Source organism: Symphalangus syndactylus, chromosome 10 (genome assembly GCF_028878055.3).
Source record: "Symphalangus syndactylus isolate Jambi chromosome 10, NHGRI_mSymSyn1-v2.1_pri, whole genome shotgun sequence".
Classification (NCBI taxonomy): Eukaryota; Metazoa; Chordata; class Mammalia; order Primates; family Hylobatidae; genus Symphalangus; species Symphalangus syndactylus.
In genome coordinates, this window is record NC_072432.2 from 61,633,990 (window position 1) to 61,659,172 (window position 25,183).

Here is a 25,183-nt window from a genome sequence, read left to right on the forward strand (position 1 = left end):
CTTTCCTCTAAGCCCCAGTTTATTTTCCTGAGAAACAGGGAAGGTGAGGATAATGGCACCTACTGCTGGGGATTATTGAGAGAATGAAAGTAGACTATGGTGATGAATGTAAAGCTTAGCATAATACCCAACGGTCAGGGATCAATAAATACTGTTGGCCTTTATCACCATCCTCCTCCTCCTCCTCATCACAATTGTTTGTAGGGGAGGTAGGAAACGAAATAACACATCCTCAAGAGAAGTAACATCTGCTCCTTATGGAAGGAGAATGAGCACCATCATAGAGGACTCCTGTCCTTGATCCCAGTCCTTCCTCTGCTCCATCCCGTTTTAGGACACTGAAGGAGGAGCAGGTTCAGCAAACAGGATTGACAGACAAGAGGCCGCTGCACTCCAAATTGAGTCTTTTGTGTTCCTGGTGTTTGAACTCTCCTAAATTGGGCACTGGGCTCTCAGATCCTAGAAAGAGGCATGGGAGACAGTTCCAGCCCCAAATCAGTTTCTCAAAGTCTCTTGAAATGTATGGAGGGGCCATAAGAATGCCTATTCTGTGACAAGGGCAAAACTCTACATTTCCTGGTGTATGTGTGTTTGTGTGTGTTTGTGTGTGTCTGTGCCCACACGTGTGAACCTGGCCTTCTCAGAAAGTGCAGTACGACCTTTTTCCCTCTCATGAATTCCCCGAGCCCCTGCCGTTATTGTGTGCCTCAGCCCAGTGAACTCTACTCAGCTTCAAAGAGGGGATGGACCAGGGCCATTCAGAGAGCAAGAGGCCAAGGCTAGCTGGCCCCCAGCCATGCCCCAATCCCTTTTTTCTGCTGCATTCAGATCAAAGACTAAGGCATTCATTTATATTTTATTTTATTTTAAAAATTTTCTTTAAATTTAAAGGAATTTATGTATATTTTACCTAATTCCTTAAATAATTTCAGCCATCTTAGTTAGCACGTTTATTCCGTGTTCTTAAGAAAGATCCTTTGAATTGCTCCAGTTTGTTTATGTTTAAGTCATAATCTTTTCATTCCTTAGACTGAAATTCTGCTATATTTATTCACAGAAACATAATATGTACGTGCAATATGCATATCTGTGTAGAACATCTATTATAACATACATATAGGGGATGTATATGTAAAACGTTTTACAAATAAGGAAAAGAGAACTTCTTTTCAGTAACTACATCAGTGGAGAGACTGAGTCTTTAGAAAATAAATAAGTCAACAAATTGCATATGTATTTCATGCATTTTACAAGTATATAAGGTAAGTCCACTTTTTATTGCCAATTCAAATAGGAATAGGACTCACAGGACAATAGTTAAATATACATATAGGCACACACATGCCCTATCTCATTTTAGCTAACAATTTTCAACTCTTTCTTCATCAGATTCATATCAAAGTTATTAACATACTAAAATAGTTAGGCTTTAGTTTTCTCTTCTCTTTTTTTCCCTACTCCTGGTCTGGGAGAAATTCCAGTGGTTAGAAACTAAATCAGTGCCAGCAAGAAGAAAAATAACAAATCTCTTGATATTTTAAATATTTGATCATCTACTCCTGATGAAATGCTTTAACTATGAGATTTCTAGCGCTTAGTAAATAATCCGCGATGTGACTGACTAGATAGTTCCACTGTTCTAAGATAAGTTTCATGAGTGTCCAATGGTTCGATCTTAGGCCAGATATTCTTCCGCTTCCAAAGAAAAAAAATCTACTTGATCATTATGAGATTGATTTTGACCTCATGAATTATTTGTTTCCTAAAGTTTTCCAAAGCTTCCCCTATGTGTTTAGACTTACGATATTGAGAAAGTTTATGATTTTTTAGTACTGGCTTTAATATTAGAACTTGGCTTGCAACAAGCAGGACTAAAATAGGACAAGGGTGGCAACTATTGCTACTATCTCAGAGGGACTGTCTTGTTTGTCTCAGCAAAAGAATTCTCAGGGGTGGCTGAGCTAGAAGGAAACAGGGTAATAAAACTCATGCAGGAGGTATGGAAAGCCTCCCTCCTGTTGAAGATAACAATAGTGTTCTATTAGTGACCACAGTGAGCTACCAACATTTTCCATCTCCATCAGATTCCAGAGGCCAGGCTGGAAGCTGTGGCTCACGCCTGTAATCCCAGCATTTTGGGAGGCTAAGGTAGGTGGATCACCTCAGGTCAGGAGTTCAAGACCAGCCAGGCCAAAATGGTGAAACCCTGTCTCAGCTAAAAATACGAAAATTAGCCGGGCATGGTGCTGCACCCCTGTAATACCAGCTACTCGGAAGGCTGAGGCAGAAGAATGGCTTGAACCCGGAAGGCAGAGGTTGCAGTGAGCTGAGATCGTGCCACTGCACTCCAGCCTGGGTGAAAGAGCGAAACTCCATCTCAGAGGCCAGAAAGATACCTGAGCAGTAACTGGTAAAAGGATTTCTTCACTTACAAGCTCCACACAATTTGTTTACTTGTCTTATATTAGAGGCCATATATTGGTTAAGTTTTGTAACCAGACTGCCTGGGTTCAAATCTGGCTCCCATGCTTAGAAGTTATGTGACCTTCAACACATTATTTGACCTCTCTGTGCCTGTTTCCCTTCCTGTGAGATAAAGTTAGTAATACCTATTTCATAGAATTGCTGCGAGGATTAATTTAGTTAATGTATGTAAAACGTTTAGAAAAATGATATTTAATAAATGCCCAATAAATGTTAGTTACTTTCAGTATCTTATATTCTCTTCCATAAATTAGGAATACTAACGCCTCGCTTATATACCTCACAGTATTAAAGAGAAAGATTAGAAACATTTTATAAAACACCTTGAGAAGCATAACATGGCACACTAAAGTAAACAACCAGAGTGACTCTATGCCAATCTGGAAGTTGGCTTGATAATTTCAACCATCCCTAGAGGAAGGCTTCTGATCAGAACCCAGACCCTGGACATGATAGAAGCTGGAAATAAAATAGCAGAAGCAACATTAACATAAAGGTGAAGGAAGGAAAACAAGGGAAAGGAAAGAGAACTAACATCTCTGGTTGTGCCTACTGTCTGTTAGGAGTTTGACACACACATGTTATTTAATTCTCACCAGCACTTATGAGGTAGATATTTTGTAGATAAGAAACTAAGACTCAGCAATATTAAGTTTCCCAAAGTTATGAAGTTATAAATAGCAGAGCTAAGATTTAAACCCAGATCTGTCCAAAGACAAAGCTTATCACACCTTCTTCCATCTAATTCTAAAACAGGCAGCTCCCTACAGCTTAAGAAACATATATACTATATTAGTGTAACTAAACAGTGATGGCCAATATGATGACAGTGATCAAGGAAAGGCTGCATACTGATCAGAACAGCCCTCCACTATACTACTGGGTAATAGGTCCTTGGGGAACTCATTGAAAGGAGATTATTATAACAGAATCTGGGACTCTGGCCATCAAAAGCCAGCTCTACCATGTTTGGGAGCATCTGCAGATATGGCCAAATGAGTAGATAATGATGTCCCCAAAAGAACAAATACATGTGGCATGAATTAATTAATTAATAAAGGAAAAGTACAGTAGGCCCTTAATACTTAAAGATTTTTTAAGTCCTTCACCAATATTCAAATTCCAGAACATTTTTTCTAACTACACCCAGTTGGAACATCCTGCTATCAGATTCCCACCTGCCATGCTTCCTTGTTGTAGTCATCTGCAAACCCTCAGGTCACTCCTGACTTGGTGAAGATTTTCCCCCCAGCTCACTGTCAGACCTCTCACCAACATGACTCTTGTCACCATTCTTAGTGACACCCACATCCTCACAGATGTTCTTCCAGTACTTGGGCCTTTGTCTTCCTTGACTCCTCCTCCGAGCCATCTTGGCTACTCAACTTCCATGGTCAGACTCTAGCTCTTGTTATTGCCAATGTGGAAATCTTCCCTAATCTCAATTTTAAGCATCTCACTCTCTGACCACCTCCTCCTTTTTTTTTTTCAACAGCTTTATTGAGATGTAATTTACATACCATAAAGTTTACCCTTTTAAAATGTACAATTCAGGCTGGTCGCAGTGGCTCACGCCTGTAATTCCAGCACTTTGAGAGGCTCAGGCGGGCAGATCACCTGAGGTCAGGAGTTCGAGACCAGCCTGGCCAACATGGTGAAACCCTGTCGCTACTAAAAATATGAAAATTAGCTGGGAGTGGTGGTGCATGCCTGTAATCCCAACTACTCAGGAGGCCGAGGCAGGAAAATTGCTTGAATCTGGGAGGCAGAGGTTGCAGTAAGCAGAGATCATGCCACTGCACTCCAGCCTGGGCAACAGAGGGAGACTCCGTCTCAAAAATAAAATAAGATAAAATGTACAATTAATTGGTTTTTAGTATATTCACAGAGTTGTAGAACCATCACCATAATCACCTTTAGAATATTCAATTTATCATGCCCTAAAAAAACACTACTGACTTGGGGTGGAGAAAGGTGGCAGAATAGAAGGCTCCACCCATCATCCCCCAGTGCCACCTGCGAGGGCACCGATTTAACAACTACCTACACTAAAAAGCATCTTCATAAGCACCAAAAATCTTAAAGGGATCTCTCTCACATTATATATTGAACCCATCAGCAAAGCCTACATTGCTCTACCTTTTCTAACGACTTCTCATGACCTACACTGCTACTGACCTGCTCTGACCTCCTGCCTGGGTTATTTAGTGGGATCCTAACTGGTGTCCCTGTTCTGCCTGTGTCCCTCTCCTCCTTATTCCACATCCTTGCCCTATAACATATTCTCAACATAGCAGTCAGGAGAATCATTTCAAAACACATCACTCCTCAGCTTAGAACCATCTAGCAGCTCCCCAACCCACTTAGAGTAAAAGCTCAAGTACTTTTACTGGCCTTCAAGGCCGTAGGCAATCATACACTCTGCCCCTCTGGATCTCCTAGACCTCTTCTCCTACCACACTTCCTCAGGATTGGTCTACTTCAGCCACCCTGGCTTCCTTGAGATTTTCCGAAATGTCCATGTACACATCTACTGTGTGGTCTTTGCACCTGATGAGCTCTTTTTTTGAAATACCTCCCTCTCAGTAGCTACATGGCTCACTCCCTTTTCTCCTTCATGTTGCTTGCATTATTATTATTATTTTGAGATGGAGTCTCGCTCTGTCACCCAGGCTGGAGTACAGTGGTGTGATCTCGGCTCACTGCAACCTCTGCCTCCCAGGTTCAAGCGATTCTCCTGCCTCAGCCTCCTGAGTAGCTGGCATTATAGGCTCCTGCCACCACACCTGGGTAATTTTTGTATTTTTAGTAGAGACGGGGTTTCACCATGTTTGCCAGGCTGGTCTCAAACTCCTGACCTCAGGTGATCCGCCCACCTCAGCCTCCCAAAGTGCTGGGATTACAGGCATAAGCCATCACGCCCAGCCTTGCCTGCATTATTTATAAGTTCAGCAAAGGCTGTTTCCATCAGATACACAGAAAATCAGAGAAAACTGCTGGAGCTGGATAGGAAGGAGTTAAAATAAGAGAGAGAAGTGAAAAGAAAAAGGACATTTAAACTTTGAGGGTCTCCTAAGGCCAGGGGCTACTTCCTTTATAATTTGCTTTAATTCTTGTAACCTTTGGGATGATTATTATTATATTTATTTTACAACTGAGACAACAGGGGCATGGAGGGATTAAAGTTATGATCTTGTATAAACCTCTAGAGTTAGCTGTCTAATTAAAAAATCCTACCTTTAAAACCTAACCTTAAAAAAAAAAAACCTAACCTTGATCCACTACATCACAGATTTCTAGCCTCCTATTTAGTTAAGATTACGCTGGGAATGAATGCCTATTACAAAATTCAAATATTTGCAAAGAAAAAAAATCAATACAGCTTAGTTTTATAAGTTCTTCACCTTGACACCACCTTAAAATGAAACCTCTGTATGCTCAAATGAGGGTTAGATTCCAGAGATTCCTGGCAATCTCTCAACCCATCATCCAAGACTATTTTTGCATGATAAAAATTCCATCAAGTGTCCCTGCACATGGATACTTGTCAGCAAATTTACTCCTTCCAGTTTTGCGTCTTAGGAGGCATAAACAGAAGATCCTGCCAGTGAAGGAAATGAAAGGAAAGTAATTTGTCAATGGCTTTATTCAATAGTGCCATTTGCCCAAATTCCATACTGGGTGGCCCAAATATTTTGAAATTCATGCTTCATAGATCGTGTAAGATGAGTTGTAACCCTGGGTCTCGCTCAGATGCCTGAGAAAGCTTGGGGTCTGGATCCCCCTCCCACTGTGTTGCTGCAACCCACCCCTACATCCATTATCTTTCAATTATCAGCCCCGCATTTCTTCCTCCGCCTCTGGCTTATTCTTCTCTTTTGACCTCCTGACACAATTATTTGCTTTTCCCTGTCTGGAATTCTTGCCCGAACTAACTTCAATCACTCAAAACTGTGCTGTAGGAGAGAGATGAGTGTGGAGATGCAGTGACAACCAAGTCATTCCAATAAAATGGTTGCGGCATGCCTCCCAGCCAAACTCCCTGCTTATTTTATGATGATGGGCCATTCATCAAATGACCACGAACCATAAGTGAGGGGCTGACTTCTATTGCAGGCTGGTTTTCTATAAACATGAAATCACTTCAATAAAATAGCTATTTTTAAATGTTTTTGCAGCCGGGCGTGGCGGCTCACGCCTGTAATCCCAGCACTTTGGGAGGCCGAGACGGGTGGATCACGAGGTCGGGAGATAGAGACCATCCTGGCTAACAGGGAGAAACCCCATCTCTACTAAAAAATACAAAAAATTAGCTGGGCGTGGTGGCAGGCGCCTGTAGTCCCAGCTACTCGGGAGGCTGAGGCAGAAGAATGGTGTGAATCCGGGAGGCGGAGCTTGCAGTGAGCCGAGATCGCGCCACTGCACTCCAGCCTGGGCGACAGAAGAGACTATGTCTCAAAAAAAAAAAAAAAAAATGTTTTGGCACATCTGGTTTCTACTTCCTACAGTGGAAATTTGGGATAAAATGTTGGTCAGGATATTATGCAGCAGCCCCTTAAGTATTGTTATTTTCATCAAGATCACCACAACTTCCAGTTGAGATTGTTTCCCTGGTGCTAATCAGTCTAAAGTTAATAAATTTTATCCAAATAATCCTTGGAGAGTATTGCTCCCATTTTCAGAGAGGAATGGAAATAATTTGTCCCAAGTTAAATATCAAATATGGGGGAAGAATCAGAATTCAGGCTCAGGTTAACTTCAAAGTCCATTAGGCACAGCCCTCCCAATGGCTAGCAATATCCAGTGGGAATGGTACTTTTCTTCATCAGTACCATGATAAAAAACTGGTATTTTCAGTACCTACTGTGTGCTAGGCCTAGAGGATACAAAACATGTAGTTAATGGAGTCTACTCTCTTATAGTCTAGTTGAAAATGAAAGGCCTACAGAAAAGATAAATAGCAATGCAAGGTAGTAGATTTCAAGTATTAAACATGAGTTAGAAACTGGAAGTGCTATGTGTGTTCAGACCAGAGAGTAACCACTGAGGCCAGGCAGAAATAGGATGATCTTTTGGAAGGAAGGGGTATTGAGCTGGACCTGGGAAGCTCTTAGTCCATTTGCTACAAGGGCCCTTTAATTATCATACAAAAATGGATCTGGGGAGTAAATCTTTTCCATGGTCCTTAAGGAGGAAGTCAAAACGAGGACAGCAGAGCATGTGTCATGTTAAGTGCCAATTTCTCCTTTTAGAAGTCAGTTGACTAGGGAGACTGAGAGTATAGCCTGCAGGGGTTAGCCTTCTGGGAAAGGTGCAGGAATAGATTTGTGGATAGCTAGGCCCAGGACAATGGGTAGAGTACCCATCAGAGATTGCATTTCTCTTGTGATCATGATGAGAAACTGTGGGCTAAGGATGCTGCTTACCCTGAAGGGCTGGGTGACAATGGCAAGTGCTTGCCCTTATGTGTCCCATTTCAACCAGGACACCACTCTTCCGGTAACGTATTATTTCTTCACGTACGTCTAAATTCAATTCAATCAGACTACTTTTTTTTGTATGTTTCAATGGTCAATGACAACAATAAACATATATCAAGCAACTGCTTTGCATCAGATGTTGTGCTACGGAGCTCAAAAAGTGGGACCCCCTGTATGTCAAGAAATTCTCGGTCGAGGGACATAGACAACTAAACAGATAATTTATCTGCCACATAGTAGGCTGTGACCATGGTAAACACATATGTTTGGACTTGGGGGTTTCAATGAAGGTCCCATCTGCCCCCAATAGCTTAGAAATGCAGAAAATGAGGTGGTTTTTATGAGAGTTTAATCTTTAAAATCAGTGCACAGTGGGTCAGAATGGAAACATACAAAGACAAATAGAAAATATGGAATAACCCATAAGGCTCCACTCAGCCCTGAAATCTTGGGGCTGTGTGCTTTACACACACAACAGGAGGCTACCTCATGGCACGCCTACTGCATACCAGGCACTGGGCCAGGTCTTTTCATACATAATCTCTTTATTGGACCCCTGAGTCTCTGAATTTCAGGCCGTAGACTCTTGAACCTTATAAATAATAATTTTACAGGTGTGGAATGATGCATCAAGATTGTCTTTGTCCTACCCAGGGTCATAGAGCTAAATATTTGCAAAGCAGTTATTGGAAACCCAGTATTCAGATTCCCATTTCTGTGTTCTCAGACCCTACTCCAGACATGGGACTGTGTTCTGCAGTTCCAAAAACAAAACGCAGCTTGAGTAAGACTTCCTCAATTTCTATTTCATTAATAGCTTCCCAGCAAACTCCTTTTAAAAAATTAAGTGCATTTACTATTTGATTATTATTTTTTACATCCAAATAGCTGATTTGATTTAGGAGAGAAGGTAATGTTTTGCATGCTTATTACTTAGTTTTTAAAATATGAAACATTTTCATAGTGTATTGCTTTCAAACATCCTGCACTCATTGTAAGTTCATTCTCTGCTTCCCCACATCGGTGTTCTCTAAGGTCATGTCTAGTAAGCCCAGAGATTCTTCACCTCTGTCCTCTTCTCACAGTTGCCAAGATGCTGAGCTACTGGAGCAGCTGATCCCTTGGCAGAAAAAGGGAACATTTTGGAAACAGGTTTTCCAGGCATGAGAGCAATGGTTCTTGATTCCAGTGACATTTGCCATTGAGTTTCCCTGGGAAATCACTAATCTTCCTTTAGGGTTTTTTTTTTTTTTTTTTTTGGAGACAGAGTCTGGCTCTGTGCCCCAGGCTGGAGTGCAGTGGCACCATCTCGGCTCACTGCAAGCTCTACCTCCCGGGCTCACACCATTCTCCTGCCTCAGCCTCCCGAGTAGCTGGGACTACAGGCGCCCGCCACCACGCCCTGCTAATTTTTTTGTATTTTTAGTAGAGACAAGGTTTCACTATGTTGGCCAGGATGGTCTCGAACTCCTGACGTTGTGATCCGCCCACCTCAGCCTCCCAAAGTGCTAGGATTACAGGCTTGAGCCACCGCGCTCGGCCCCTTTAAGTTTTTAAATGTCTTTTCAATTTCCTTTTACAGATAGTCTTGCCTCCTCTGACCCTAACATATGTGTCCCCAGAGTAGGCACAGAATAGGGAACTGTGCCTAGGGCGCCCAGAGGTAAAACAAAATAAAATGATAGATCATCAAGACCCAGCTATATGAGGACAAATAATAATCTGGGCCCTGATTCCCCCTTATTAATGGTTTCGCATTCTGTAGTTTTAATTACCCTCAGTCAACCATGGTCCAAAAATATTCAATGGAAAATTCCAGAAATAAACAATTCATCGGTTTTAAATTGTGCACTATTCTGAGCAGAATTATGAAATCTTGCACTGTCCAACTCCACTGGGCCCAGGGAAGTGAATCCTCCCTTTGTCCAGTATATCCACACTATAGATGCCACCTGTCCATTAGTCAGCAGCTGTCACAGTTATCGGATTGACTGTTGCAGTATCACAGTGCTTGTGTTCAAGCACCCCTTATTTTACTTAATAATGGCTCTAAAGTGTAGGAGTAGTGATGCTAGCAATCACCAGAGCATTGGTGATGCTCTCAGATACACCAGAGAGAAACCATACATAAAGTATGGTGAAGTGAAAAAGTGGAAGTTCTTGACTTTAGAAAAAAAAAATGTATGCTGAGGTTGCTAAAATCTACAGTAAGAATAAATCTATCCATGAAATTGGGAAGATGGAAAAACAAATTTATGCTAGTTTTGCTATCACACCTCAGACTGCAGAAGTTATGGCCACAGTGTGTGATAAGTGCTCAGTTAAGATGGAAAAGGCACTGAGTTTGTGGGTGAAAGACACGAACAGAAATGTGTTCCAACAGATGACAATTGGATTCGGTACTGTCCATGGTTTCTGGCACCCAATGGGGGTCTTGGAATGTCTCCCCTGTGGATCAGGGGTACCACTGTATATTGGAAACAAATTGTAACAGCTCTCAAATTTGAGGAAATCGGCCGGGCGCAGTGGCTCACGCTTGTAATCCCAGCACTTTGGGAGGCCAAGGCAGGCGGATCACGAGGTCAGGAGATCGAGACCACGGTGAAACCCCGTCTCTACTAAAAATACAAAAAAATTAGCTGGGCGTGGTGGCGGGCACCCGTAGTCCCAGCTACTCGGGAGGCTGAGGCAGGAGAATGGCGTGAACCCGGGAGGCGGAGCTTGCAGTGAGCCGAGATTGCGCCACTGCACTCCAGCCTGGGGGACAGAGCGAGACTCTGTCTCCAAAAAAAAAAAAAAAATTTGAGGAAATCATTTTATTTTCAGTGGAATAGGGAATCAAAGCATTCATACTTTTCTAGCTACTTACTGTGAAAGAAGGATGCCTTAAAGAGCAACTTGGTGCTCGCTTCGGCAGCACATATACTAAAATCGGAACGATACAGAGAAGATTAGCATAGCCCCTTCGCAAGGATGACACGCAAATTCGTGAAGCATTCCATATTTTTAGGGACATGGATGAAGCTGGAAACCATCATTCTCAGCAAAGTATCGCAGGGACAAAAAACCAAACACCGCATGTCCTCACTCATAGGTGGGAATTGAACAATGAGAACACTTGGTCACAGGAAAGGGAACATCACACACCAGGGCCTGTCATGGGGTAGGGGGAGGGGGGAGGGATAGCATTAGGAGGTATACCTAATGTAAATGACGAGTTAATGGGTGCAGCACACCAACATGGCACATGTATACATATGTAACAAACCTGCACGTTGTGCACATGTACCATAGAACTTAAAGTATAAAAAAAAAAAAAAAAGAGCAACTTGGCAGGCAAAGCTAGAATTTGTTCCAATGGCCATCATTATATTAACTCTAGGCTGGCCTGACTTTCCTGGAGAGGAATTACTTGTTTGATGGCCTTGCTCACGACTTTCAGGATTCTCTTTGTGCAATAGTTCGGAATTAATTATCTTTCAGACATTTTCCAAATGCTGGCTAAAGCGAATGGTTGGCCAAGGACTGTATAGACTAGACATGCTGTCATTTGGTAATCACTTATTAAGTGCTGTACTGAACACCTTGCAGAGATCTATATTTATTCCTTATAGCAACCCCATGAGAAAAATACAATTATGACCGACAGATGAAGAAACTGAGATGATGACGATGTTTCTAGTCTTTTTCACATCACAGCAAATACCTCCTCAAGAACTGAGCGGACCAGCCTCTCAGCACATCTGTAAACCCTTTATGGTGCACTGGATGGAAAGCTCTGGTTTGGATAGGGTTAATTACCTTGCCAGGGTTAAGAAAGTGACCAGTGTGAGGCTTAAACCCAAGGCTGTGTCTACAAAGACTGTGCTCTTTATACTGAGGGGCGCCATCAATTTGTGTAATGTTGTGAAATTCTCACACACGGCTCCGCAGGATGAATTTGTATTTGTTTTTATTTGGAGAGTGGCTATGGCTGAGTCGCTTTGTGATGCTGGTATTGGGACACAGGACAAAAGCTCACATTACTGGGTTATCCTATTGGATTGTATTTTCAGTGTTCAGTGCTTTTAGGGTTACCGTTTGACTAATATATTAATAGAAATCCTATAATCTTACTGGTTATACTGTAAGAAGGTTCTGCTATATGTACACTGAGTGGGAGGGTTTTAAGGGTAGAAATCACAGAGCCAAGCAAACAGCACTGCTATTATTATTACACTAGGAAGATAGAGAGTTGCCGTTTTAGGCTAATGTAATGTACCCTAGGACAATCTGGGAAAGCAAGTACAGTCCTTGGCAACTGTTTCTTTTTGTACATCTGAGTCCACTGAGAAGCTGGTTAGGAGGATATTCCTCCAAACAACCGCTCCTCAGCACGCAGCCTCCCGTGTGTGATGGTCCCCAGCCAGCCACAGGATGGAGGCACAGGCTTCTCTTCTGAGTGCTACTTGTCAATCTGGTCCTCTCTGCTCCATGTTCCGTTTATGGAAGCTTGTACAGGCACGGGAGTTAACGATCTCGTGTGATCTGTCCATTTACCTGGAGACAAAACCTTTCCCTGGGGTTTCTTCCTCCAAGTTATACTTTTCATCTTATGAGTGTTTATTGCTTCTTTACCTAGAAGCTTAGATCCAATATCTGCTCAGAAAAGAGGTAAGGCAATGAAATAGACCAAAGCTAGCAGGCCGATACACATAAGAGTTTTAATTCTAAGGGAACTCCAACCCATTTCAATGGAATTACTCTCGGTTAAGCACTGAAGGAGATTAACAAGACCCTGGAGGATGAAAAATGAAGCTGTGGCTGTGACCTGGCCATCACAGCAGCTGATGGAGGCTTTGTTCTACAAGCTCTGAACTTGGAGGTACCACTTCACGAAGCACGTTCCCCACAGAAAAAGAGAAATGAACGTGAATTCCAAAACCATGACCTAAAAGTATACAGCTGGGCTTTACCAACGTTTATCCAACATGTTGTTAATCTCTGTGTTATCACACTAACCCATTGCCGAAACAGCAGAAGCAATAGTCATTTATTCCTAAATGCGTTTCCATATGCATGGCAAGCAAAAGCTTTTCAGACAAGACCATTTCTTTTCAATGTTAAAAATGAGAATCTCTGAAGAAAAGTGAATAGTAGATCTCCGCATATTACTGAACACCTCAAGAGAACTAGATCAGGAGCCCCAGCACAAATTGTGCCCAGTGTATTTTTACAAACAAAATTAATAAGAAGCAAAGCTTGAACATAGCGTACTATTCAATTTCTATATTGCTAAAGCTGAGAAAATCACTCCAAATCACATGACTGGAGTCCAGCCCTAGAACGAAACTACTAAATAGCAGGATTTATGCCACAACTAAGAGATTCAAAAGAATGCAAAATTATATAAGCTCGCCTCCCCAGACTAGACAGAGAACATTTTAAGAAAATCTTCGCTGGACTGGAAGCAAAACAGGAGAAGTGGGAAATAGAGCAAGAGAATAAGTCAGGGTAGCTCTTGGCAAGTCCAGTCCTGTACGTAGGGGTAATAGAAACCTCAGATGGGTTTGGGGATCTTGGAGCAGGAGGGCCTACGCCTCCACTCTCCACCAAGAATCCTACAGGCTGGGCGCAGTGGCTCATGCCTGTAATCCCAGCACTTTGGGAGGCTGAGGCAGGTGGATCACGAGGTCAGGAGACCAAGACCATCCTGGCTAACACGGTGAAACCCCGTGTCTACGAAAAAAAAAAAAAATATATATATATATATATAATATATATATACAAAAAAATTAGCTGGATGTGGTGGCGGGAGCCTGTAGTCCCAGCTATTTGGGAGGCTGAGGCAGAAGAACAGTGTGAACCCGGGAGGTGGAGCTTGCAGTGAGCCGAGATGGTGCCACTGCACTCCAGCCTGGGCAACAGAGTGAGACTCTGTCTCAAAAAAAAAAAAAGAATCCTACAAAAAGATATTCTCATAGAGAGCCCGAAGCCAACATAAGTGGCTACAGTAGAGTAGCAATGGCCACAGGGCAGGTCCAGCCAGAGAAACCATCTAAGAGAGACCCACCATATCCACCTCCATGTTTCCAGGAACATCCTAGTAGCACAGAAGAGCATCTGAATTTTTCCCATGGTTTCCCCGACATCCTGCCCCATGAGCTCCAACAATAGTTTGGCTGAGAGAAATCCAATGGACTGGGAATGCCCTTATGGTTGCATAGACCGGGGCAAGTTTAGGCTGTGAACATCAGCGGTAGATGGCAATGAGGATAGATACCTAAAGCCAAAGCCATCTCAGAGGAGGCCTCCTCACAAGGAAGACGTCACAGTTGCCCACCCATTAATGTCAAGATCATATGTACGAACCACAGGAACCAAGATCATTCTTCAGGTGAAGATTTAAAGAATAGGGAGAGGAAGACCGGGCACAGTGGCCCACGCCTGTAATCCCAGCACTTTGGGAGGCCAAGGTGGGTGGATCACCTGAGGTCAAGAGTTCGAGGCGAGCCTGGCCAACATAGTGAAACGCCATCTCCACTAATAAATACAAAAATTAGCTAGGCGTGGCAGCACATGCCTGTAATCCCAGCTACTGGGGAGACTGAGGCAGGAGAACCACTTGAACCCAGGAGGTAGAGGTTGCAGTGAGCTGAGATTGTGCCAGTGTACTCCAGCCTGGGCAACAAGAGTAAAACTCTGCCTCAAAAAAAAAAAAAAAAAAAAAAGGAGAGAAGTCCTATATTGACTAAGAATTTACTCAAGAAAGATTGGCTTTTGCTGAGCATGAGCAAGCCTATAGCCCCAAGCTACTTAGGAAGCTGAGGCAGGATGATTTGCTTGAGCCCAGGAGTTCAAGTACATCCTGGGCAACATAGGAACATAGGAAGACCCTGTCTCTAAAAAAAAAAAAAAAAGAAGAAGAAGAAGAAGGACAAGGAAAGAAAGAAAGACTAAGTTGACTGAGTTCTAAACAAGAAGTAATTGGATTTATCTTGAATTGGAAAGATATAGTTTTCTATTACCAAGTAGAAATTGGGGTTAATAAGTTAATCTAATTCAATTATAGAGAAATAAAATTACTCCTTGGCTCACTTGACAAATGTGACTGTAAAAATTTATTCCTGCAACATGTTTCAGTGTAAATTAATTCACTGTTACTATTTCCATTTTATCTCAAGTTTCAGAATGAGAGGCTTGATGCTCTCTTAAAGGATTTTAATCATCAGTGCAGAAATTACAATAACTTTTTAAGAAGATGTAGTAGTAGGCATTTCAGTTGTTGCCCCAATATCCATTCACCCTCCCTTGTGAAGAACCATGGCGTCTAAATCAACAGGGCTCTTCTACCACCAGCTGTGGGGATTGGTTCAGGAAAGCCAAGCCTCAGCCAATCCGCACGTGACATTTCCCTGGCCAGCGGGGCTGGTCATGGGCGATCCATCCAGTATTAAGAACAAGTCTCCACGAGTTGTGAAAAGGACTTGCCTGTTTTTGGAAATGAACCCTGAAACATGGAGCCAGGCTTCCTTTGAAACTGACACCATAAAAGGTAGAGAAAAACTGACAAGTTACTAAATCAAACCAACACTGAAACCACTACTTCTAAACTTTGCAGTGCTTAGTTAATCAATCTTTTTTGTTTTGTTTTACCCAGTTGGAGTTAGTTTTCTGTTACATGCAACAAAAAGCACTCCTGAAACATTACAGGCTGGAGTGCAGTGGCACGATCTCGGCTCACTGCAACCTCCACCTCCCGGTTTCAAGCGATTCTCCTGCCTCAGCCTCCCGCGTAGCTGGGATTACAGGTATGCACCACCACACCAAACTAATTTTTGTATTTTTAGTAGAGACAGGGTTTCACCATATTGGCCAGGCTGGTCTCAAACTCCCAACCTCAGGCAATCCGGCCGCCTTGGCCTCTCAAAGTGCTGGGATTACAGGCATGAGACACCGCGCACAGCCTGATGCCTTTTTCTAGAAGGTTATTCACTGAAGAAGAACCAATAAATAAATAGAAGCAAATTCTATAAAGGGAAAACCACAGACTACCCCTTATTTTCCATATTTCATATTTATCTTCCCTCCAACCTGTCGTGTCACTCTTCTAGTGACCTCTACATAATTGATCTTTTTTCCTTCCCTCCCTGCCCCCTTCTTTCTTCCTTCAGAGAGGAGAAGGATGAAAGGGAGAGTGCGAAAGAAGGAAAGCAAGTAGGCAAGCATCAGCAACAGCTCCCTGCCTCCGATCAGGTGGCTGGAACATTCCTTATTAGCTCTTATATAAAACTAAGAATGTATGCTCCCATTGTTCAGGGATATTGGGTGACTCCACGAGAACAATCCATTCCACAAATTCCACTGAAAACTCATGACCAGGTGATGCAAGCAGTGAAACACAATGCAAGTGGATCGTTTGATCTATCATAGACATCAGGGCTGGTAGCTAAATAATTATTATATTTCACTCATCCAGGCTCTCTCTCTTGCATACCACTCCTAGGCTCTTCTCGTAAGCTCCCAGACCAGAGTTTAGAACAAGCCAGTGGACAGGAAACTTATCAAAGTGCAAACATTTACTTGACAATGTGGCAGTTAAAAATAACCTGCCAGAGACTCTGAGTACATTAGGGAAGGCTACGTCCCATGTGGTGTACAGTGTACCCAAGACTTCCTCCTGTAGACGTGCTCTTCCACATTCTTTTATTTCCTTCCTGTGCCTGCAAATTAATGATGTTCAGAGGGGACCCACTGTCTTTAGGGAGTCACATTTTCAAGTTCCCACTCACTCCTATTTACTCTTTGCCTTTTGGGATAGGAGACAAATTACAAACTGGCTGGCGCACAGGGGAGCAAGTACACAGGAACACACTGACATTTATTTTTTATTTTTTTCTTTTGAGATGGAGTCTCACTCTGTTGCCCAGGCTGGAGTGCAGTGCACAATCTCAGCTCATGGCAACCTCTGCCTGCCAGGTTCAAGGGATTCTCCTGCCTCAGCCTCCCAAGTAGCTGGGATTACAGGCACCTGCCACCACGCCTGGCTAATTTTGTATTTTTAGTAGAGATGGGGTTTCACCATCTTGGCCAGGCTGGTCTTGAATCTTGACCTCAGATGATCCACCTGCCTTGGCCTCTCAAAATGCTGGGATTACAGGTGTGAGCCACCGCACCTGGCTGACATTTATTTTTATATCATAGGGCATGTGGATCCAGCAAAAGAGGTATAATTCCCAAAGCTTGGTTTCAACTCTTGGTTTCAGCTTAGTAGTGCAATAGCAAATTATGAGGTCAGGAGCAACTCTAGAGGCTAAAGTTCAAGCTTCTCTGGAGATTCTAGCTCAGGGGTAAAATTCAGGTAATGGCTGGGAAAGAGATGAGGATGTAGCAGGGTTCTTTTGAATGTGACATGTGGGGAAAATGCCCGTGCTGAATAACAGAGGATTGGATCCTGCATCCATGCTGAGGCAATGATGGGTTTAGAGTTAACACCCTGCTAGTGAGAGCTGAATTGAAATATATTCTGTACTTGGAAGAATGATTTTTAAAAACCTCTAAGAATGTTACTAAAAGGCTTTAAAAATCTCTGCATTAAGATAAAAACAATCTGATTTGAAAATGGGCAAAAGACATGAGGAGACATCCAACTGCAGAGGTTACATCATGGTAAATAAGTGCATGAAATGATATTCAACATCACTAGCCATTAGGGAAATGCATATTAACACCACATTGAGATGTCATTACATACCTGTTAGAATAACTAAGATTAAAAAAAATAGTAATAATACTGATATGGTTTGGTTGTGTCCCCACCCAAAATCTCATTATGACACCCCATAATCCCCATGTGTCAATGGCAGGACCAGGTGGAGATAATTAGATCATGGGGGTGGTTTCCCCCATGGTGTTCTCATGATAGTGAGTGAGTCTCATGAGATCTGATGGTTTTATAAGTGTCTGGCATTTCCCTTGCTTGCACTCACTCTGTCCTGTCACCCTGTGAAGAAGGTGCCTGCTTCTCCTTTGCCTTCCACCATGATTGTAAGTTTCCTGAGGCCTCCCCAGCAATGTGGAACTGTGAGTCAATTAAACCTCTTTCCTCTATAAATTACCCAGTCTTGGGCAGTTCTTTAGAGCAGCATAAGAACAGACTAATACAAATACCAAATGCTAGCAAGATATGGAGAAACTTGATCTCTCATACATTGCTGGTGGGAATGTAAAATGTTATAGACACTCTGGAAGATAATTTGGTAGTTTCTTTAAAAACATATGATCTAGCAATTGCACTCTCCTGGGCATTTATTCCAGAAAAATGGAAACTTATGTCCACACGATAACCTGTGCACAACTGTTCATAGCACTATTTTAATAGCTACAAACTGGAAACAACCAAAATGGCCCTTGAAAGGTGAGCGGTTAAACAAACTGTTTTACATCCATGCATACCATGGAATATTACTCTGCAATTAAAACGAATGATATGTATGTAACATTCTCAAAATGACAAAATTAGAAGTAGAAAACAGAATAGTGGTTGCCAGAGGTTAGGAATGGTGGGGTGGAGGGAAATGAGTATGACTAGACAGGGGTCGCTTGAGGGAGATCTTTGTGGTGGTGCAATAGTCCCATATGTTGATTGCACTGCTGGCTACAGAGTCTACATAAGTGACAAAATGGCAAGGAACCCTACACATGCATTGTACCTGTCAGGCCCCTGAGCCCAAGCTAAGCCGTCGCATCCCCGGTGACTTGCACATATACGCCCAGATGGCCTGAAGTAACTGAAGAATCACAAAAGAAGTGAAAATGCCCTGCCCCACCTTAACTGATGACATTCCACGACAAAAGAAGTGAAAATGGCCGGTCCTTGCCTTAATTGATGACATTGTCTTGTGAAATTCCTTCTCCTGGCTCATCCTAGCTCAAAAGCTCCCCTACTGAGCATCTTGTGACCCCCACTCCTGCCCGCCAGAGAACAACCCCCCGCTTTGACTGTAATTTTCCTTTACCTACCCAAATCTTTAAAACGGCCCCACCCCGTCTCCCTTCGCTGACTCTCTTTTCGGACTCAGTCCGCCGGCACCCAGGTGATTAAAACTTCATTGCTCACACAAAGCCTGTTTGGTGGTCTCTTCACAGGGACGTGCATGAAAGTACCAATGTCAAATTCCTCTCCTTGTACTATTTTTTCCAACTTCCTGTGAAACTCTCATTTTACAAAAGCATTTAAAAGTGCTACTGAGGCTCTCTGGAACTAAACCAAATGCTACAATCTTCTGTGATTCTGCTCATTTCCTGTTAACTGTGCCCACACCTCCTTCAGTGGGGACGCCTCTTTGCCACCCTTACCCCACGTAGTTCCAATGAAAATACCTGACCTGGCCCAAGCAGTCAGCACATCACCTGCCCCTACGCTCATTTAGGCTGGACTTGGCAGAAATGCTGGGATAGAGATGATTGCTCTTTTGTACTGGATTCAACTCTAGAAGGAGGGACGTCTGGGAACCACATGAGGGACTGCAAATGGTGCTGTCACCAAGGAAGCAGAAGTGAGAAAAGGAGAAAGAAATCCATTTTAGAGAAAATCATTTCAGTGCTAGGTCCTGACATGCCTACCTTTGGCCTGCTCTGTTTTTGAGCCTACACATCCCATCAGCCTTGTGTGTTACCGTAACCCCTGGATAGTTAACAGTTAAATGGAATGGCATGAGGGACGTCCTTCCCTTTCATAAACAAACTAACATAAAAAGCTCTTGGGGGCAGGGTGAAGGGGTACCCACTAACCCAACTCTCTGTATCAGTGGCTTTCATGGAAACCTGTTTTCTGGGAATCCTGGGCACAAATCTATTGAAGCAGCCCTTGTAAGGGTTGATGGTGAAACCTAACATGCCCCATCCAGGTGTGCCTGGAGGATGCAGCAGGGAGAAACCCTGTTTTGTTAATTAAGGCAGGATACTGATCCCTGAGTTGATAACATTCCAACCAAGACTCATCATTTTGCTTCCCAATTCCCTCACCAGTAACCCTGTTTTCGCCTCCTTTGGGCTCACTCTCTTCCTTTCTCCTGTCCACCCCAGTCTGTCTTCCACGGTTCTGCCCCTGCCTGGTCTCTGTTCCCCTCTCCCTTGTTCTTCATGAGGTCCTGAGAAGATCTGAGGCCCACACCTACCCTCTCCCCAGTCCCCTGCCTCAACATCTCAGTAGAAACAGGGCTCTTTCCCATTGTGCTCTGGGTCCCATGTCTCAGGACTTGCTTCCTTCATCATCTCTGCTCTCCTGGATCTGCAGCCTGCCCCATCTGCTGACTCTTCTTCCTTGGCATATACACATGCTTACATTTCTCTCTTCTTATAAAAACAAACATTTGCCCGGACCCTCTACCTCCTGCTAACTATTGCACTCTCTCTCTACTCTTCTTAGCCTTGTTTCTCATCTGGCTTGTCCCCTTGTCCCACCAGTCTTTCAATTAGTTTGTCTTCAGGCTTCTTCATAGCCCCAGCCCTCACACGAAACTTTGCTCAGGTTACACCTTGCTTAAAGTTCTGCCACAGCTCCCCCAGTCTTCACGGTGCAGCGTCCTGGATGACAGGCTTCCTGCCTCTCTCCAGCCTCGGCACCACCATTGTCACACACACGCCCCTTGTTCCAACTATTCTGGCCGACTGGCAGCTCCGCAGATGCACCTTCATCCCTGCTGCTGACTCCGACACTATCCTTCAAAACTCTGTTCAACCGGCTGTCACTTCTCATGGAAACGCTTCCTAACGTTCCCAAGCACAGTCGGCACTGTCTGCTGTCTTGCCTGTTGCTGCACGGCCCTGCAGTGCTATCATCATGAGGCATCTGCTCCAGTGTCCTCCATAACTTCGACATAGCCTGAAGAACAAAGGCAATGTCTTCTTTTGATATAGTATATTTTCCCCAAATTTTAATTTTATTTGGAAATATTTCAAACTTTAGAATCATTGAAAGAAGGGCAAAATGAACAGTCACCTACCTTTCACCAAAATCCATCATCTATTAATATTTTGCTACATTGTACATGCTCCCATCCTATACCCCCTCCCTCTCCCTCTGTAATATCTTTATATACCTTACTGGTTGAACAATGTCCCCCAAATTCAGGTCTACTCAGTACCTGGGAATACAGCCTTACTTGGAAATTGGGTCTTTGCAGATATAATCAAGTTAAGATCAGGTCATATAGAACTCGGTGGGGCCGGGCGCGGTGGCTCAAGCCTGTAATCCCAGCACTTTGGGAGGCCGAGGCGGGCGGATCACGAGGTCAGGAGATCGAGACCATCCTGGCTAACACGGTGAAACCCCGTCTCTACTAAAAATACAAAAAATTAGCCACGCCGGGCGTGGTGGCGGGCGCCTGTAGTCCCAGCTACGCGGAGGGCTGAGGCAGGAGAATGGCGTGAACCCGGGAGGCAGAGCCTGCAGTGAGCCGAGATGGCGCCACTGCACTCCAGCCTGGGTGACAGAGCAAGACTCCGTCTCAAAAAAAAAAAAAAAAAAAAAAAAGAACTCGGATGGGCCTTAATCCAATAAGTGGGGTCCTTATAAGAAGAAAGAAGTTTAGACAGAGACACACAGAGAGAATGTCCCATGAAGATGGAGGCAAAGCTTGAAGTGATGCAACTACAAGCCAAGGAATGACAAGGAGTGCTGGCAACTACCAGAAGCTGGAGGAGACTGGGGAAGTTCCTTCCCTACAGGCTTTGCAGGCAGCATGGCCCTGCCACCACCCTGATTTCAGACTTCAAGCCTCCAGAACTGCGAGAGAATAACTTCTTTCGTTTTTAGCTACCCGGTTTGTGAGAATGTGTTCTGGTAGCCCTAGGAAACTAATAGTATAACCGTATATAGTAAGATATAACAGACATGCAATATCGATGTTCATATAGACGTTAATAGAAAAAATATATATAATGTGAAATGTGAACGATATTAATATAGCTATTACTATAGCCATATATAATCTCTTTTTTACTAAACCATTTACTTTTATTTTTATTTGAGACAGAGTCTCACTTTGTTGCCCCGGCTGGAGTGCAATGGCACGATATTAGCTGTTGCAACCTCTGCCTCCCAGGTTCAAGCGATTCTCCTGTCTCAGCCTCCTGAGTAGCTGGGATTACAGGCACCATGCCTGGCTAATTTTTTGTATTTTTAGTAGAGATGGGATTTCACCATATTGGCCAGGCTGGTCTTGAACTCCTGACCTCAGGTGAACGGCCTGCCTCAGGCTCCCAAAGTGCTGGGACTACTGGTGTGAACCACTGCCCCAAACAAGAATTCTGAGAAGCAACCTGGTCACAGCTTAGACCAGCAGAGCTGAGAACAGTGCCTAGGGCACTGTTCTGGCCAATAGAACCATTTAAAAGTAAGCTTTAGGCGTGACATTTTACCTCTAATGCCTTATTATGTATCTCCTAAGAATAAAGATTTTTGCATATAATTATATCATTATCACACTAAAAAAAGCTACACTGGTACTTTTTAGTATATAATATTTATTAGTATATAATATATGCTTAGTATAATAAGTATATAATATATAATATATAGCATATAATAAAGTACTTATTCATATATAATATAGACTAGATATTCAAACTTCTCAGTTGTCCTAATAATGACATTAAAAAAAAAAAAAACAAGATCCAATCAGGGATCATTCACTATGTTTAATTATCATGTTTCTACCCTCCAACAGTTCCCTGCCTTTTTTTCTTATTTTTCCTTTCAAGACATTGACATTTTAAAAGAGTTTAATTGTTTAATATGTTGCCCCAAAATTTGGATTTGTCTGATTGTTTCCTCATGATTAGACTGAGGTGAAGCATGTTTGGCAGGAACCACAAGATGATATCATGTCCTTCCCAGTGCATCACATCAGGAGGCACATTATGACACTGACTTGCTTACCAATCCCCATTATTGGTAATATTAAGTTGATCACATGGTGAAAGTAGAGGATTATGTTTTATTGTATTCCCAGTACTTAATGGGCCTGTGAACATTTAAAAGTTTATTGAATGAATGAATGAGAGGTTTATAAAGTACAGTGATCTATACTGAAACCCACAAGTTTGTAAATTTGGCAACATGTACAACTTCTGATTAATCACTTATGTCACCTTTTATTAATCATGGGCATCACTGGGGTACAATGACTTTGCCATCCCCACTTCTACAATGTTATTGTTCTGTGTGAAAATGTGAAACTATTGTGCAAGTAGAGCAGTATTGGCTTGCATAGAATGCAATGTGAGCTTGACAGCTTTGGAATATTGTTATCAGGATGACTGTATAGGACACTTGAAAACAAAGCAAATTATGTCTTACTGACTTGAATGCCATAATTGTCTTCTAAGATGTTTTATTTAGGTCCCAGCAATTTAGACCAGTTTCCAGAGTTAGCTAACATGTTTGTAATAGCAACATCATAAAATAATTCTGAAAATTGTCTATTTATCTTTCAACACACATACGTGTGCACACACACACACACACACATATACACACAGGCTTCACATCTCTTGAAACCGCAGGCCTTATTGGCTTATTGACTGTAAATAGATTTCTGTCCACCATATTTAATCATGTCAGTGTTTTTTCAAAGGTACTCAACTTTAATCAAACCCTTAAAGGGAATATTAGAGATTAGGTCATGAATAATTTAAAAAAAAAGACTCCTGTTACAGAACCAAATAGTAATGAAGGCATATGATTTGCTAACTCTCCTGAGCTTAGCAGCAGCCACGGAAAGCTATTCCACAGCCAAAGATGGAAATAGTATCCCCTCGTTACCACAACAGAAGTCTATGATTCTCATACACAGTGAGAATTCTCTGCTATGATAGCAGTCCCTAGTTTTAGCTGCCCAAATATTGGGGAAAAAGCTGTGGTGATTGATCTGATTGGCTTGATGTGAATTAACTCCACACACTGAAAATGGCATAGGTATAACCACATTTGTTAAGGAAGTGGATGAGCTCCTCTTTGCTTCAGTGTTTAGAAGGAGGTGTAGTATGTGGCTAATGAAAACTTGAGTGGCATTAATAGTTCATGGCAGACAGATCCTGTAGGATTGTATCCACTTCTGGACATTATTCTAAGAGAAATGGGGACAACCTGGATCACACTCAGAGTAGTGTCACCTAGCAAAGGAAGGCCCAGGAGCCTAATTGCCTGAGCTCAAAGTTAGGCTTTGTTACTCACTAGCTGTATAACTTTGTGCACATTATCTAATCTCTCTGGGCCTCTCTGAGCCACATTATGCAACCTTTCTGGGCCTCAATTTCCTCATCTGTAAAATGGGGATAATACCTTCTAGGATTTTTATGAGATTTGCATGAGTATATATATATATATAGCTTAGAACACCTGGCACATAACATGCACCCAATTATTGCTAATTGTTAGTACTAGTGTTGTTGTCATCATCGTCATCAACAGTTGGTGAAAATAAAGCAAGGGAAGATAACAGAGAGACTTGTTGGGACATGACTGGTCTCTTCAAAGTCTTGAAATGCTGCCAAGAGGCAGAGGGATTAGATGATTTCTGTTTGACTCTGGAAAGAGATATAATATCAAAGAGTATAAATTATAGGCATTCAAATTTGGGCTTAATGTACGGGGGACATCGTTTTAATGGTCAGAGTTATCTGAAGATCAAAGTCTTGCTTTGAATGGGAGGTGTCCCTGATTACTGGAGTATTCAGTTCCACTCTGGATAATTCTTTGGGATGTAAGGATTAGCTGGACAATGGAATTAGATGATCTAAAAGAGGCTAGTCTTGTGTGTCTATAATCAAATACATCCATTAAAGCATCAAGCAGAATTTCAAGAAATGATTAAAATACAAGAAGCTCAACACAAAATCTTCCATTATAATATTGTCACACTTCACACCTCACCAATCCACTCATTAGTTATCCTGCTCATTTCCACCCAATTCTCATAAATAGGAAAGATTCAGTAAAGAGATTTCATTCTGAATAATACACCCAGATGCACATACAAAAAGCCTAAAAGGCACCGCATTTTATGGATGTTTAAATTCTAAAATTCATCAGTGTATACAGTGAAAATCACATATAGTCAAGACTGTCCTGAAAAATCTTCTAGGAAGGCACTATTTTGGCACCTCCCTCTTCATAAGCCCGGCACAGTTTCCCTCCAGCATTGGAATGGCCCTCTACTTTTCTGGTTCAGTAA

General features: G+C 42.6%; 1 protein-coding gene and 1 non-coding gene across 2 annotated transcripts in view; one reads left to right on the forward strand and one right to left on the reverse strand.

The window, feature by feature from the left end:
• The window catches only part of SHROOM3 (shroom family member 3), a 358,912-nt gene that overhangs the window by 246,360 nt on the left and 87,369 nt on the right, over positions 1-25,183 (reverse strand). The window lies entirely within an intron of this gene.
• LOC129492479 (U6 spliceosomal RNA) lies at positions 10,866-10,972 on the forward strand. Its single transcript, XR_008660906.1, has one exon. It is a non-coding gene; the product is annotated as a U6 spliceosomal RNA (small nuclear RNA).